This window comes from Myotis davidii, unplaced genomic scaffold (assembly GCF_000327345.1).
Source record: "Myotis davidii unplaced genomic scaffold, ASM32734v1 scaffold104, whole genome shotgun sequence".
In the NCBI taxonomy this organism is placed as follows: domain Eukaryota; kingdom Metazoa; phylum Chordata; class Mammalia; order Chiroptera; family Vespertilionidae; genus Myotis; species Myotis davidii.
In genome coordinates, this window is record NW_006296625.1 from 1,656,905 (window position 1) to 1,671,805 (window position 14,901).

Genomic DNA, 14,901 nt, shown 5'->3' on the forward strand with positions numbered 1-14,901 from the left:
AGCTCTTTTATTTTTTTAACATATCTTTTATTGATTTCAGAGAGAGAGATAGAAACATCAATGATGAGAGAGCATCATTGATTGGCTGCCTCTTGCATGCTCCCTACTGGGAATCGAGCTCACAACCCGGGCATGCGCCCTTGACGAAAATCAAACCTGGGACCCTTCAATCTGCAGGTCAACGCTCTATCCACTGAGCAACCCAGCTAGGACAAGGGTCGCCAACCTTTTGGACCTCACAGACCATCAGTGGTCCACAGACCACCGGTTGGCAACCGCTGGGCTAGGGCATGACTGATTATTCTTGGTATTTGATTTAGCAATTTCATAAAAAGGATAACTTTATCATGGCTATTCTGGGCAGAATTCTTACTGCAGAGGCAATGTTTACTACAATACTACATATTTTTTCAGATAAGCTATCTGTGGTAATTGTTTATCACTAGAAAGGAAACCACTGTTTTTAAACTTTGTTCTGATTAAATAGAAGAGTAAAAGCAGTGAATGGAGTGCTCATTGAATGGACTACAACAAAAATTTTTGAGGAAATAGAAAGTTCTTAACCCTTTTCGGTCCAACGTCGAGGCTGACTCGACAGACCAGTTTCAAAAAATACCACACTATGAAATGTTTTAAAGAATAAACTCTTTGATTGAACATACTTAGTAATATAACCAGTGAATTTTTGGTTTAAACTTTAAAATAAGAACATTAAAAAGTTCAACATTCAATCCCGTCAATTAATTTGGACCAGACTGTTTGAGTTCCAAAAATAAAATTGGACCGCAAAGGGTTAAATGCTTTGAGAGTTTCTTTGAGAGCTTTAATTTGGGGCTAGTGACATTATTCATATAAAGAAATTTAAGTTTTGTAATGCAATTTTGTTACAATAGTAACTCACTGAAAAATGTTCTATGAAAAACATTTGTTATACATTCTTCCATTTAGTTTAGCATGTAAAACTTCTTTAAATCTACAATTTAAAATATATGTTAACTTGTACAAAATTACTTGACCTAAAATAATATTTTAAAACAGCCTTCCTTCTGGTACTGCTAGCCAGAAGTGCTATAGACTAGGATGCCCTAGGAAAAGATGAGCTAAGAATGTAACCTTACTCAGTCCAGTTATTTAATAGAAATCTCCCAGTAATGACAATAGTCAGCCTCCAGCAGAAGTTGGTCACAGTTGTGATTTCCTCTACCCACCGCAGACCACATTGCCTAATAGTTATAGGTACTAAAGTTCAACAGAAACCAACATCAAAAGAGGAAACAGCTAGGAGACACTAAACATTTATAAAATTTGGGGGCGGGAGGGAGGATGAAGATAGAGACCTAAGCTAAATTAAACCATCATAGATTTGAATTATAAAGTTACCTTATAGCCAAGAGTTTGGATTTTATTACTGTTTTAATATTTTTTTCATTTTTGAGTTTCAACCTAGATTGGAATAGCCATGGCTTTTCCACTTCAAAAAAATATCAACTACGAGAAAATGCCCTGTCCAAGGGAAGTGGTCAGAAATACCAGGAAAGCCCCCTAAGTGACTAGAGACTCATTCAGAGTGGGCAGATCCGCTAATGCTGGAAGGCACACAGAGAAGATAAATTGTTCCTTTTAGGCACCCTCTTCACAGCATTTCTAGTATTGCACTTACTTCATTCCACCTTAGTTTTTAATATCTGTCTTACCTTAATCTCTTAACAAGTTAAAAGCCTCTTGAGTGCAGGCAATGCCATAGTTGTGCCGTAGTTGTAGACACTGGGGACATGCTTAAAATTATATATATAATTGATTTCAAAGGGAGAAGGAGAGAGAGAAACATCAATGATGAGAGAACTGCACGTCTCCTACTGGGGATCAAGCTTGCAACCCAGGTGTACCCTTGACTGGAATCGAACCCAGCACCTTTCAGTCCGCAGGCTGATGCTCTATTCACTGAGCCAAATCAGCTAGGGCAGGAACATACTTTTTGGATGAATGGATGAATGAATGACTATTGCTAAAGGTAAAAGATGGCAAAATTAAAACTTAACTGAATTAACGGAATAAAAATATTTATGACACAAATATTAAGAACTACATACCTTTCTCCATAATTCTTCTGTCTTTACATTTTCTACAGCTTCATTTCCTCCCTACATGCATTGTCCCGGCTTTTCACTGTCCCTAATATGATACTGAAGCTAATTTTTATGATACTTTATTTTTTATTTAAGTAGGTTATTAGTATTTCCTAATTTAAAAGCCAGATGAAATACAGAACAGAGTAAAAAGGCAATTTATGGGATGGATGAAAATATTTGCAAATCATCTGTCTAAAAGTGGTTAATATTTAGAATATATGAAAGACTCCTACAACTAAAACATTAAAAAACAAGCAAAGGACTGGAATGTCCATTTCTCCAAAGATATACAATTGGCAAAAAAAGCACAGGAAAAGATGCTCAACTGTTACTGGTCATTAGGAAAATGCAAATCAAAACCACAAGGAGATGCCATCTCACAACTATGAGGATGGCTAGTATCAAACAGTAAATAGCAAGTGTTGGCAAGGTTGTGGAAAAAGTGGAACCCTTGTGTACTATTGTTGGAAATGTAAAACAGTACAGCAGCTATGGAAAGCAGTATGACAGTGCCCACAAAAACTGTAAAAGCAACCTAAGTGCCCATTAACAGACACATTGATTAACAAAATGTTATCCAATAGCAGGAATATGCAAATTGACTGTCAAATTGTAACAGTCAAGATGGCTGCACCCATAGTGGAGGAGTTCCCTTAACGAGCAATCAGCAGGGACCTGTCTGGCCGGGCTTGATGGGTGGCCTCAGGCTACGCCCTCTGGCCCCGGCCAGGGGACCTCAAGCCACACACCCTGGCCTGGGACAGGGGACCTCAGGCCATGCCCCCTGCCCTGGCGCCAGGCCAAGCGATCTGAGGCCACACACCCCCACCGGCGGCGGGGTGTGATGGGGGTGGGGCTGGTTGGGTCTGGGTCTCAGGTGATTTTGAGGCACACATGGGTGGACAGAGACTTGACTCTGGTTCCAGTGAGTGGCACACCAGACTCTGACAGGAGGAAGATTTTCATATACTGGGGTGTGGGTGTGACGGGGGTGGGGCTGGTTGGGTCTGGGTCTCAGGTGATTTTGAGGCACACATGGGTGGACAGAGACTTGACTCTGGTTCCAGTGAGTGGCACACCAGACTCTGACAGGAGGAAGATTTTCATCTTTCTGACCCTCTATCCCTCTCACTTCCTCTCTTTAAAAAGTCAATAAAATATATTTAAAAATATATATATATTTCCTCTAATTCCCTTTTAATGTGCAGGTACCTCTAATTCCCATTTATGTGAGGTACCTAGTGTAGAATTTTGTGCACTGGGTCACTAGTATATAAATAACATTGACTATTTTCAGGCTTTAAAAGGAAGGAAATTCTGACACACTAGGACAGTGATGTCAAACCTATGACACGTGTGTCAGAGGTGACACGCAAACTCATTTTTTTGGTTGATTTTTCTTTGTTAAATGGCATTTAAATATATAAAATAAATATCAAAAATATAAGTCTTTGTTTTACTATGGTTGCAAATATCAAAAAATTTCTATATGTGACACGGCACCAGAGTTAAGTTAGGGTTTTTCAAAATGCTGACACGCCGAGCTCAAAAGGTTCGCCATCACTGCACTAGGACATGGGTGAACTTGGGGACATTTCACTAAGTGAAATAAGCCAGTTACAAAAGGACAAACATATGATTTCATTTATGTGAGGTACCTAGTGTAGAAGAGTGGTTGCCAGGAGTTGCAGGTATGGGGAGTTTACTGTTTAATGGTGCAGAGTTTCAGTTTTGCAAGGTGAAAAGTGTTTTTGGAGGAAGATGGTGGTGATAGCTACACAATGTGAGTATGCTTCATGCCATTCTATTCTTAAAAATGGTGCCCTGGCCGAAGCCGGTTTGGCTCAGTGGATAGAGCGTCGGCTTGCGGACTGGAAGGTCCCGGGTTCGATTCTGGTCAGGGGCATGTACCTGGGTTGCGAGCACATCCCCAGTGGGAGATGTGCAGGAGGCAGCTGATCGATGTTCCTCTCTCGTCGATGTTTCTAACTCTCTATCTCTCTCCCTTCCTCTCTGTAAAAAATCAATAAAATATATTTTAAAAAAAAAATGGTGCCCTGGCCAGCATAGCTTACTGGTTAGAACATTAGCCCATGCACTGAAGGGTTGAGGGTTCAATTCCCAGTCAAGGGGGTCAAGGGCACATAGTTGGGTTGCAGGTTAAATCCTTGACCCTGGTCGGGGTAGGTGCAGGAAGTAACCAATCAATGTGTCTCTCCTATATCCATGTTTCTCTCTCTCTCTCTGTCTCTTTCTCCCTCCCTCCCTCCCCTCCACTCTCTCTGAAAAGTAATGGGAAAAATACCCTTGAGTGAGGATTAACGAAAAGAAAAGAGAACGACAACATAATTTTTAAAAAATGGTTCAAGAAAAAAAATGGTTCAGATGATAAATTTTATGTTGTAATTTATAATTTTTTGTAAAAATGAATTAATTTAAACATATCTCAAGATTCCAAAACCTATTTGGCTTATTGATTGATAATTTATCCCCTGCTTTTCTAAAAATGGTGAGACATTTTAAAGAAAGCAAAACAGTTCAGAATTAAAGATCAGCTGAGGAAAAGGCAGATTACACTTAAACGTTAAATTCTAGCTCAAAGCTTCCTGGCACTGATACAAGGGGACCAGGAAATATTTTTTCCTATTACTAAAATCTAAGTCTGGCCAGTGTGGCTCAGTGGTTGGGCATCAACCCATGAACCAGGAGGTAAAAGTTCAATTCCTGGTCAGGACACATACTGGTTGGAGTGTCAGCCCCATAATACACCAAAAGGTTGCAGGCTCAATTTCTGGTTGGGGCATGTATAGAAGGCAACCAATAGAAGTTTCTCTGTTTCTCTGTTTCTCTCTCTCTCTCTCTCTCTCTCTCTCTCTCTCTCTCTCTCAAAAAATCAGTAAGCCCTAGCCTGTTTGGCTCAGTGAATACCGTCGCCCTGCAGACTGAAGTGTCCCAGGTTGTATTCTGGTCAAGGGCACATGCAGGGGTTGCAGGCTCAATCTCCCGTAGGGGACATGCAGGAGGCAGCCAATCAGTGATTCTCTCTCATCATTGATGTTTTCATCTCTCCCTTCTCTGAAATCAATAAAAATATATTTTAAAAAATCAATAAAAACACATTTAAAAACCATTTATCACACAATCTCCTATGGAAAACAATGCTTTCATTAGTGATTTTATATAAAAGTAGCTACTACCTAATGTTTGCTGTGTGCCAGATATGAAGTTAAATGCTTTACTTGCATTATTGCATTTAATCCCATAACAGAGCTGTTCCTTGTTCCAGAGAAAAGGGAAACAAGATTTGGAGACATTAAGTAACTTGCCTATGATAAACACTGCCAGTTGAGTTCCCAATAACCATGTCTGTCCACTGCCCTCTGCCTTGCCAAAAGAACCATGGTTTTGTTTACTCCCTTCTGAAATGCAGGAGGTAAATCTTCAAAGTTTAAACCAATTTTGGTCATTGCAATCCCCCTCGCATTTAGCATTTAGTCTAGGCCTGAGGCTGGTGTGAAACTGACTGGATGAATTATAAAAGGAGTCTTCTGGGTGGCTTCTTAGCCATTAAAAAGGACACCTCTTTTTAAGGTGATGAAATGTTTTAAAATTAGACTGTGGTGATGGTTGTACAATTCTGTGAAGATACTAAATACCATTGAATTGTACACTTTACAAGGGTGAATTTTCTAATATGACATATAATCAATAAGCTGTTATGTAAAAACAAAAACTAAAGTAATGTATGACTGGCAAGCCCTTGAGCAATGATTCTTAAATCTGATTGGACATCAGAATTCCCATAAAGCTTATTAAAATAGATGGCCAAGCCTTATGACAAGCAATTCTAATTCATTTGGCCTGGAAAGGTCTTGGCATCTGTGTTTAACAAGCTCCATAGGTTATTCTGATGCCCAGCCAACTGAGAGAACCACTAGCTTGCCTCAATAAATATCCATTGTCTCAGCTGCTTTTGGCAGAAACTAAATTGCAATTAATTTTACAGTTTGTGCTGGCTCAGGAACCTAGAATACAAATAATCTGTATGTGCAGAAAACTGAACTTGCATTCTATTATAGAAATTTAAGTTGAATGAAATGTCACTCTACATTCCAATGAGAGGTGGGCTGCGATTTGTGGACAAGACCCAATTATTTTCAAATGCAAGTTTTTAAGCCACTTGAATGTCTGCCTGGACAAGTATAGGCTAAAGTGTAAGTACTATTCTCTGAAATTTGTTTCAGTGATTTATATACAAATTACACTTCATCAATTTTAAAATACATATTTTTTTCTGTATTTTATCATCTCTAAATTGGTGTATGCTCTATAATCATGCTCTAGAACAGTGGTTCTCAACCTTGGCTGCACATTAGAATCACCTCGGAATCTTTTTAAAATCCTGATTTCTGGGCCCCAACCTCCGCAAATTCTGTTTCTTTGTTACTAATGTTGTGGCCTCACCCCATAACAAAGAAACAGAATTTCCGGAGGATGAGGCCCAGAAATCAGGATTTTAAAAAGATTCCCAGGTGATTCTAATGTGCAGCCAAGGTTGAGAACCACTGCTCTAGTATCTCACAATTATGATTGGCAGCATTTGTGACTTCCAATTGAAAATGTCTTAGAGGCAATGAAATAGGGTGTGTTTATACTGTATTATAATAGAAAATATATATTCCTTACTGTGGATCCTAGTAAAAAATGTTTAAAAAAGACTAATCTATTTGAATAGCACTACTCCCTGATGGGAAAATTTCAATACAGTAGGATTCTTTCACATCAATGTATTCCTCAAAGTAAGAATGTTTTAAAGCTTTAAAAACCAAGTCTTGTTTATATTTTCCTATGCTGTAGCTTGTTAAGTAATATGATTAAAATATAATTGCAAGTAGCTGTTGAGCATCGGTCTTCAGGATATCTTTCTGCAATGTTTAGTGGGGGGTTTTTCTCCTAAGGACCAGAGGTCCTCCACTAGATAAAAGTTTCTCCATCCCTTCTAAACGATCTAGAAGTCTGTTTCTCTTTATTTAACCTTCAGTTCATGCTAAGTATTTATGGAATTGCCATGCTTAGTGAGCCATTATAGCACTCACAGTACAATGAAGTGAATTAGTTAAGCAAATAATAATAAAACCTTGAGAGTCTTTGCTTAGGAAGTTTTCAATAGTCAGTATTTTTTAAGTGTCAATGAAGTACTGATGGGGTGGTCATAATAATCTGGCCACTCAGTGTATGTTGGTTATTCTTTGAATTCTCTTTTAGAGTTGGTCTACACCCTTTTAAAATATGGACAATCCGAATTTAAAATAGCACGTTAAGATACAGAAAAAAACACACTGCCTCAATTTCAAAGGAAACATTTTTAGACTATACCGTATTTACTACAAAATCAGACTTCGTGTGTGTGTGTGTGTGTGTGTGTACACATTTCAAACAAGGAAAGAAAACTTACTGAATTTTCTGTATTTCCAGTTTCACAAAAAACAACCTCAGGGTGGGGCAGTTTAATAAACACCAGTCAGGTATCAGAGCGTTGAAGAAAAACACTCATGAGCAGTTCTATATAATCTGAGAAACTGAGTTCCAAGAGATGTATTCCCTTTCATATAAAGATTTGGCTATGAGAAAATGTTTACTATATCTAACCATAACGTAATAAAACCACCTTATTTCTCATAAGACATTTAACTGAGTTGTCAGCTCTATGCAGAATCCTGTAGGAGGTTCAACAGAAGTCCAAAGGGCCAATCAAGAAGGTATGACAATAGCTAAAGTGAGAGACTGCAGGTCAAGGCTGTGTCAGGCCCTTCCTTTTTTGCAATGACACAGCTGCAGTCCTTACACTTAATGGCTACAACCCAGGCTTCAGAAAATGTTGCAGATGCCGTCACCAGGGGCTGAGAACTATTTCACCATGCTCCATCTTGCTTTTGCCAATCATTTGATAAAATTGCTTATGTGGCAACCCTAGTTTATTGCAACACCAACTAAGATATTCTCTCAATCACATGATTTTACTCAAATTTTAACCAAGTGGAATATCTTACGATTTTTCTTATAATGGCCATCTGTCCTTTGACCTCTGGAAACCACACTTGCAGGATCACATCACCCTGCCTTCTGTCAGTTTTTGTTGCCAGTTACTCTCACTAGAAAAAACAAAACTACCTACCTTTTGACTATGTCTATTTTAAAATCTATTCTGCTTTATATAAGCAATAGCCCACATTTTAGATAATGTCTCAAAAGAGATTGTGTCAGAAACAATATCCAGACTGCATGTGCTGTTGCTTTGATGTAGTCTAAGTGTAAAGTTTGACAGAAAGCCCAAACCACCTGAACTCTTTTAGGGAAACCATGATTGCTTAACATAGAAAATTTAAATTCCTAGTACAGAGATGTTACTCCCCCCTTGACCTTAGATTTCAATGAATATATTCAAAGTTGACTTGAGGGGGTTAGGTTAAAAGACTTTTAGACTTTCTTACGTTTTTTAAATTCTATATAGTTATGAAAGTAAATTTAAAGCTATCACCTGCTTCATCTTGCTTTTACCAAACATTTGATAAAATTTTCCTCATGAATACCTTGATTAAAATGGTGGAAAGTGACCTAGATTATAGTCTTGGTAATAATAATAATAATCTAGATATGACTTAGATAATAATTTTGGTGCAAGATTATTAGGTGAATTTGCAATTGGCTGGACCATAATCAAAGAACATTCTCTAGTGCAATACCTAGGTCTCTGTTTTTGGACCTAGTTTGTTTAGTAGTAATCAATAATTTAAATAAAACTAAAGAAACATAAGTATCAGATGTGTAAATGACAAAGTCCACATTTTAACATTCTAGATGGCAGGCTTGAGATTCAAAAGTATCGCAACAAGATGATGAAATGTAGCAGAGATATATGTAAACTTCCAACATTGGAGTTCTTCATTTTAACCATACATTGGTGTCTTAGATTGAATCAATACTGGGATTAGTGGCAAAATCTGAATCATCTGGAGATTAACAGTAATGTACCAATGTTGTTTAGCAGTGCATGAACAGTACATACAAATGTACTTTGGAAATGCAAGATGGTGACATTAGGGGAGACAAACTAGGTGAGGGGATATATGGAAACTCTTATCCTATCTTTGCAACTTTTCTAGAAAATTAAAGTTACTCCAAAATAAAAGGTTTGTAAAAAAAAAAAAAAGACAAAAATTAACCACGCAAATATAGTTTAAAGGATGTCTTCCTAAAACATAATTTGCACTAAAAAAATCAGGTAATGTTTGTTTACTATAATACAGAAGTGCAATGGAGTTGTTTAAATTGTGATCTTCCAAACAACTGTAATAATAAAAATTACCTTTTATTGGCCGTTTTCAATAGGCCAGGTACTGGGCTAGAGAGTCTGTATGTACTAGCTCATTTCATTCCTACAATCATTTTAAGAGATTAGACAGTATTATGCCCATTAGGTAAATAAAAGAGACAGCTTTTTCCCCACTTATACAACACCCTGATCAGCTGGTTGAAATGGATCAATTTGGGAAACTAGAGTCCAAACAAGGTGACTTTTCTCTTGAGTCACACTAGTGAAAGCATACCCTCAATTAAGAGACCAGTCTTTTATGCATCCAAAACTATAATATATTCAATTTTGGTGGATGGAAACACTTTAAAGGCTATAAACTAGGCCCTGGTCAGTTTGGCAGACATTGGCCTACAGACTGAAGGGTCCCGGGTTTGATTCCAGTCAAGGGCACATGCCTGGGTTGCAGGCTCAATTCCCAGTAGGGGGTGTGCAGGAGGCAGCCAGTTAATGATTCTCTCTCATCATTGATATTTCTATCTCCCTCTCCCTCTCCCTTCCTCTCTATATTTTTTTAAAAAGCTATAAACTGGGAAGAACAGAATGGGAAGAATCTAGAAACCATGTGACCTAAGGTAAAACTGCTGTAGTATCTGAAAGTGATCATGGTGTACTGATTGGTGTCTTCAAGTAAATTGGTGGCTCTGGTAGAAAATAGAATTAAGTTGTTCATTTATCCTAAAGAATAGACTAGGTGTAAAGATTGTAGGTTACCAGCAGGCAAATTTAAATAAATATGGAGGGAAAAAATCTTCCAGCAATGGAATAACATAGGAGCCTCTCTTCATACCTGTCATGCCCCCTATGTTGTCATGAGGATTCAGTGAGATGTCTCTTCTCCCCAATATGACACACACATCGTTGAGGTAAGCAAGCAGATTTCAATGAACATATCCAAAGTTTATTTGAGGGTGTTAGGTTAAAAGGCTTTTAGATTCTTAGATTTTTTTCTGATTCTATATAATTATGAGGCCAAGTGAAGCCTCATTTATTGAGATGTTTAAGAAGTAATGTTTTCATATTATCTAATTCAATAACTCTACATATCCTTCAGGTTTCAGCTATTCCTGACCAGTACCTTCTCTAGCCAATCCAAATTATTTTCCTTTTCTCTTCTCTCTCATAGTATCTCCTTCTCTTTTCCTTTATAACATTGTCAGCTCTTCACTGTCCTACAGAATCTCAGTGTCACACTCCTTTCGTCAAATTATTTTTCTTCCCTAAAAATTTAATCATAGCAAAATTTAAAATGTCACTTAAAAATTAATCTATTATTGGCTCAGCCACTTGAGAAAAGTTTCACAGTTTCTTACACCTGCCATTTAACCTAGCAATCCCAGTGGTATTTAACACAAGTAAAATGAAAACCTGTAGTGAAACACAAACCTATACGTGAGCATTTACAGTGGACTTATTCTAATTGTCCACAACTAGAAACAACCAAATGTCTCTTAGTTGCTGGGAATGAGTAAACTGTTTTACATCTATTAAAAAAAACACACACTGATTAATGACATATGCAAAATGGATATCTCAACTGCATCATAGTAAATCAAAGAAACCAGACTCAAAAGGCTATATACTGTATGAATACAGGTATATGATATTAGTGCGAAACCAAAATTATAAGAACAGGAAATAGATCAGTGGTTACCAAAGATTGGGAGAGAGGATTGCTGTTGACGACAAAGAGACACAGGGAAAGTTTCAGGGGAAGGGTGGATGGAAACTTTATTGCGATGAGCTGTATACATGTCAAAACTTGCAGAACTATATACTTTAAAAGGGTACATAATTAATAAAAAAGTGGGGAAGGCCCAGCCAGCATGGCTCAGTGGTTGAGCATTGTGACCTATGGACCAGGAGGTCATGGTTAAGATTCCCAGTCAGGCCATATGCCCAGGTTGTAGGCTGGATCATCCCCAATAGTGGGTGTGCAGGAGGCAGCGATTGATGTTTCTAACTTTCTATCCCTCTCTTCCTCTCTGTAAAAAACAATATATATATTAAAAAACAATATATATATATAAATGAAATCTCTTGCTTAGGATATAATTATTGTAACATCAATTCAACATTATTTTTGTTGTCATATCTGTCCCACAGAGACCAAACTGAGCTCTAAACACTTAAGAGATCCAGGAGCCTAGTAAAAGCAGTTAAAGATAAAAGACAATATTCCTTCTATTTACTTCACTCATTTCTATTGGTGACTGCTGGACTACAGCATAACCCTTTCTTTAGAAAACAGCAAAATGATATGGCCCCTCTGAGAGACTTCTATTGGATTGAGTCAACCTTCAAGAGCCATGTGGCAGTTTCCTAACAAAGTTAATACATTTTCTCTTTTAAATCACTGGATGAGCAAGTAATGTATCCTCCTATATAATAAAAGCCTCATATGCAAATCAACTGAATGGCGGTGGGGTGGAGGGGCTGGCGAGTGGGTGGCACCAGGCCAGCCATCACCTCCCACAGACGGAGGCCACCGGCGGTGGGTAATAGGGGGCTGGGTCAGTGCCCTCCCACAGGGATGTCAGTCGGACATCTCCCAAGGGCTCCTGGACTTTGGGAGGGCACCGGGCCTCTAGTTAATAGTTATGCTTCAATTCTGGTTTTAACTAGTCCCGAGTTTCCAGAAATACGCAAATGGAGGCCGGTCATTATGTAACTTCGATGCTACTTGGAAGAACCTATGGGTTTGTAAGTAGAGGGGAAAAATAGCAGTTATGAAAAGCAAAACCAGATCAGAGAGGAAAACTTTAGGGAGGTAAGCAAGAAAAAAAGGAGGAAATGTATTATTCCCCCCCTTCTCTCACCTGAAACAGCACACTACATCATCAGAATCCAGAATTCACTCCAGAATGCAACTTTCTGAACTGACTGGATTTATTTCCACAGCATTTCATGACATGTGAACTAGCATTTGACTATCGATCTAAAACATGTAAGGCCACGTTGACACACATGAAATCGACACCCTTGATCTCAAGTTGCCATTTGAGGAATTGTGAATACTACAACCATGAAAAAATTCTCCTGGCATTAGCTCAGTTCTCAACAGGAAATGATACCAAGATAAATAAATTTTAATAAAAATTAAAACGATAGTCCTGGTAATATTCTTCAGGATTTTTACATCCCCTACTGAAAACCAGTATTTCTTCACTGATTTGTACAGTCAATAGTCTATTGGGCAGAACCAAAACTCAACCAAATGAGCACCTGTGTTCTTGAAAAAACTGCTTCTGGCCCTAGTAAGTTTAGCTCAGTGGATAGAGCACAGGCCTGCAGATTGAAGGGTCTCAGGTTCAATTCCGGTCAAGGGCACTTGCCAGGGTTGTGGCTCAACCCCCAGTAGGGGATGTGCAGGATGCAGCCAATGTCCCCTCCGCCCCCCAACTCTCTCTAGAAATCAATGGAAAAATATCCTTGGGTGAGGGCTAAAAACATTTAAAAATAAACACCAAATACTTAAAAAAACTAAGGTGATTTTAGTTTATTAGTGCCATGGGGGAACTTTTAGTTAGCTGCAAATAATCTGATCAGAGCCAAGGATATTTACAAATTAAAATCTCTAGTTGAATTAAGTCTTCTAGAATCACCACAGGAAGATATAAATGCTGTCACTAAAACCCCAAGGTAACGTTGAGAAGAACCATATGCATTCTTCGTGACAAAATCAGAGACTAAAAAGAGCAGAGACTGGGTTAAATGTTAGATCAGAATAAACTGTCACCACCAGACTGGGTCCTTGATCCAGATAGCCAGAGTTCTTGATGCACCTGAGACTTGGGAGGTAAATTAGGGAAGGTGCGGGAATAAACTGTTCTGAAATGATCAAAATCTGGTTATACTGCATTGACTATTTTGGGCTTAAGCTGTTAAAAAGATATGCCTTAAAGGCAATCTATCTAACACCTGAATGCCCTTTTCCATATCCTAAAAACACAATTCCCAGGAACAAATTTCAACAGGACTTTGAGATCTTTACATTGATGGCAACAGAAGGAAATGCCGTGTAGAACCTCAGAGCAAAAATTTAACTTTGTTCATGAATGTAAAACTAGTTTGTAGTGACCAGTAGGTGGTGCAAAAATCTTCGTTCATGAATGTAAAACTAGTTTGTAGTGACCAGTAGGTGGTGCTCAAAACCAGGCAGTTGTCTTGGCAAGCCTACAGATACCCGGTTCTGTGGAGGAAGCCAGCAACTAAACTTTTCCTTCACTCTGGTCACCCTCCTTCCTACCCTTTCTAATAGTGTTCTCTGAAGTTAAACACCACTATTGTGGGGGGGGGGGGAACGGGACAGAGCGGCTGAACAATCTTAGTCTAGTAAATCCTACAGCTGTGACAAATTTGTGTATCAGCTACCGCTAAGTTGGCCAATTTTTCCTCACCTGTACAAATAAGCAAATTACAAAAAACTTATAGGGGCTACTTCCCTCATGGAACTAGAGAAATTTTAGCCTTTTCACACCCCTCAAATGTCTCAGCTAGTACTGTCAAGGCCTACCTAAGAAATGTATTTTGATTTCAGAGAGAAACATCAATGATAGTCATTCAATTGCCTCCTGCCCACCCCCTACTGGGGATTAAGCCAGTAACCTGGCATGTGCCCTTGACCAGAATCAAACCCGGAACCTGTCTGTAGGCCAACACTCTGTTCACCAAGACAAACCAGCTGGGGGCAAGGCTTCAGTCTTGGGTGGAGATCGATGGGAGGAAAGAGGGACATATGCAATTTCAACAAAGGCAAAAAAAAAACCCCCAAAACTTAAATTGCTATCTATTTAAAAGTCATTACCTAACAGGATACAATTAACCTCCAAGCTGTCTGATTTTGCCACTTTGAGCTGGATACTATTACACAGAATTAAAATGTTCAGACTCGTAGAATTCCTTTTCTGTGTTTTGATTTACCAACTGTCAAAAACTAGATGGCTACTGCTCAAGCAAACATCAACTTAACCATAAACCATCACCGCATGCAACTACCCCAGCTAGTTTAAAAGTGCTTTCTTACATCTTACTCAACTGTCACATTTTAGAACCTAATTTTCAGTGAGGTTACTTTTAAAGTGGCAGAGTTGGTCCGACGGTTGTGGGTTATTGTTAAACTGATTAAAGTGGCACTGAGCAAAATTTCAAATCAAAGCAATCCCCAACTATACCTCCCTAAACTGCCTAATCTCCAATGTGGCAGTCGTGCTGACCGCCCCCAGCCTCCCCAGACCCCGTAGGCTAGTGATGGCGAACCTTTTGAGCTCGGCGTGTCAGCATTTTGAAAAACCCTAACTTAACTCTGGTGCCATGTCACATACAGGAATTTTTTGATATTTGCAACCATAGTAAAACAAAGACTTATATTTTGATATTTATTTTATATATTTAAATGCT

General features: G+C 38.5%; 2 long non-coding RNA genes across 2 annotated transcripts in view; both read right to left on the bottom strand.

The window, feature by feature from the left end:
- Positions 1-7,580: 7,580 nt before the first annotated feature.
- LOC107184427 overlaps positions 7,581-14,901 on the bottom strand; it is a 26,873-nt gene continuing 19,552 nt past the window's right edge. Inside the window, exon 3 of the long non-coding RNA XR_001515256.1 lies at positions 7,581-9,288. This is a non-coding gene — a long non-coding RNA (uncharacterized LOC107184427). The remainder of the gene's footprint in view (positions 9,289-14,901) is intronic.
- LOC107184426 lies at positions 13,610-14,096 on the bottom strand. Its single transcript, XR_001515255.1, has 2 exons — positions 13,730-14,096; positions 13,610-13,693 (listed from the first exon to the last, which is right to left on the bottom strand). It is a non-coding gene; the product is annotated as an uncharacterized LOC107184426 (long non-coding RNA).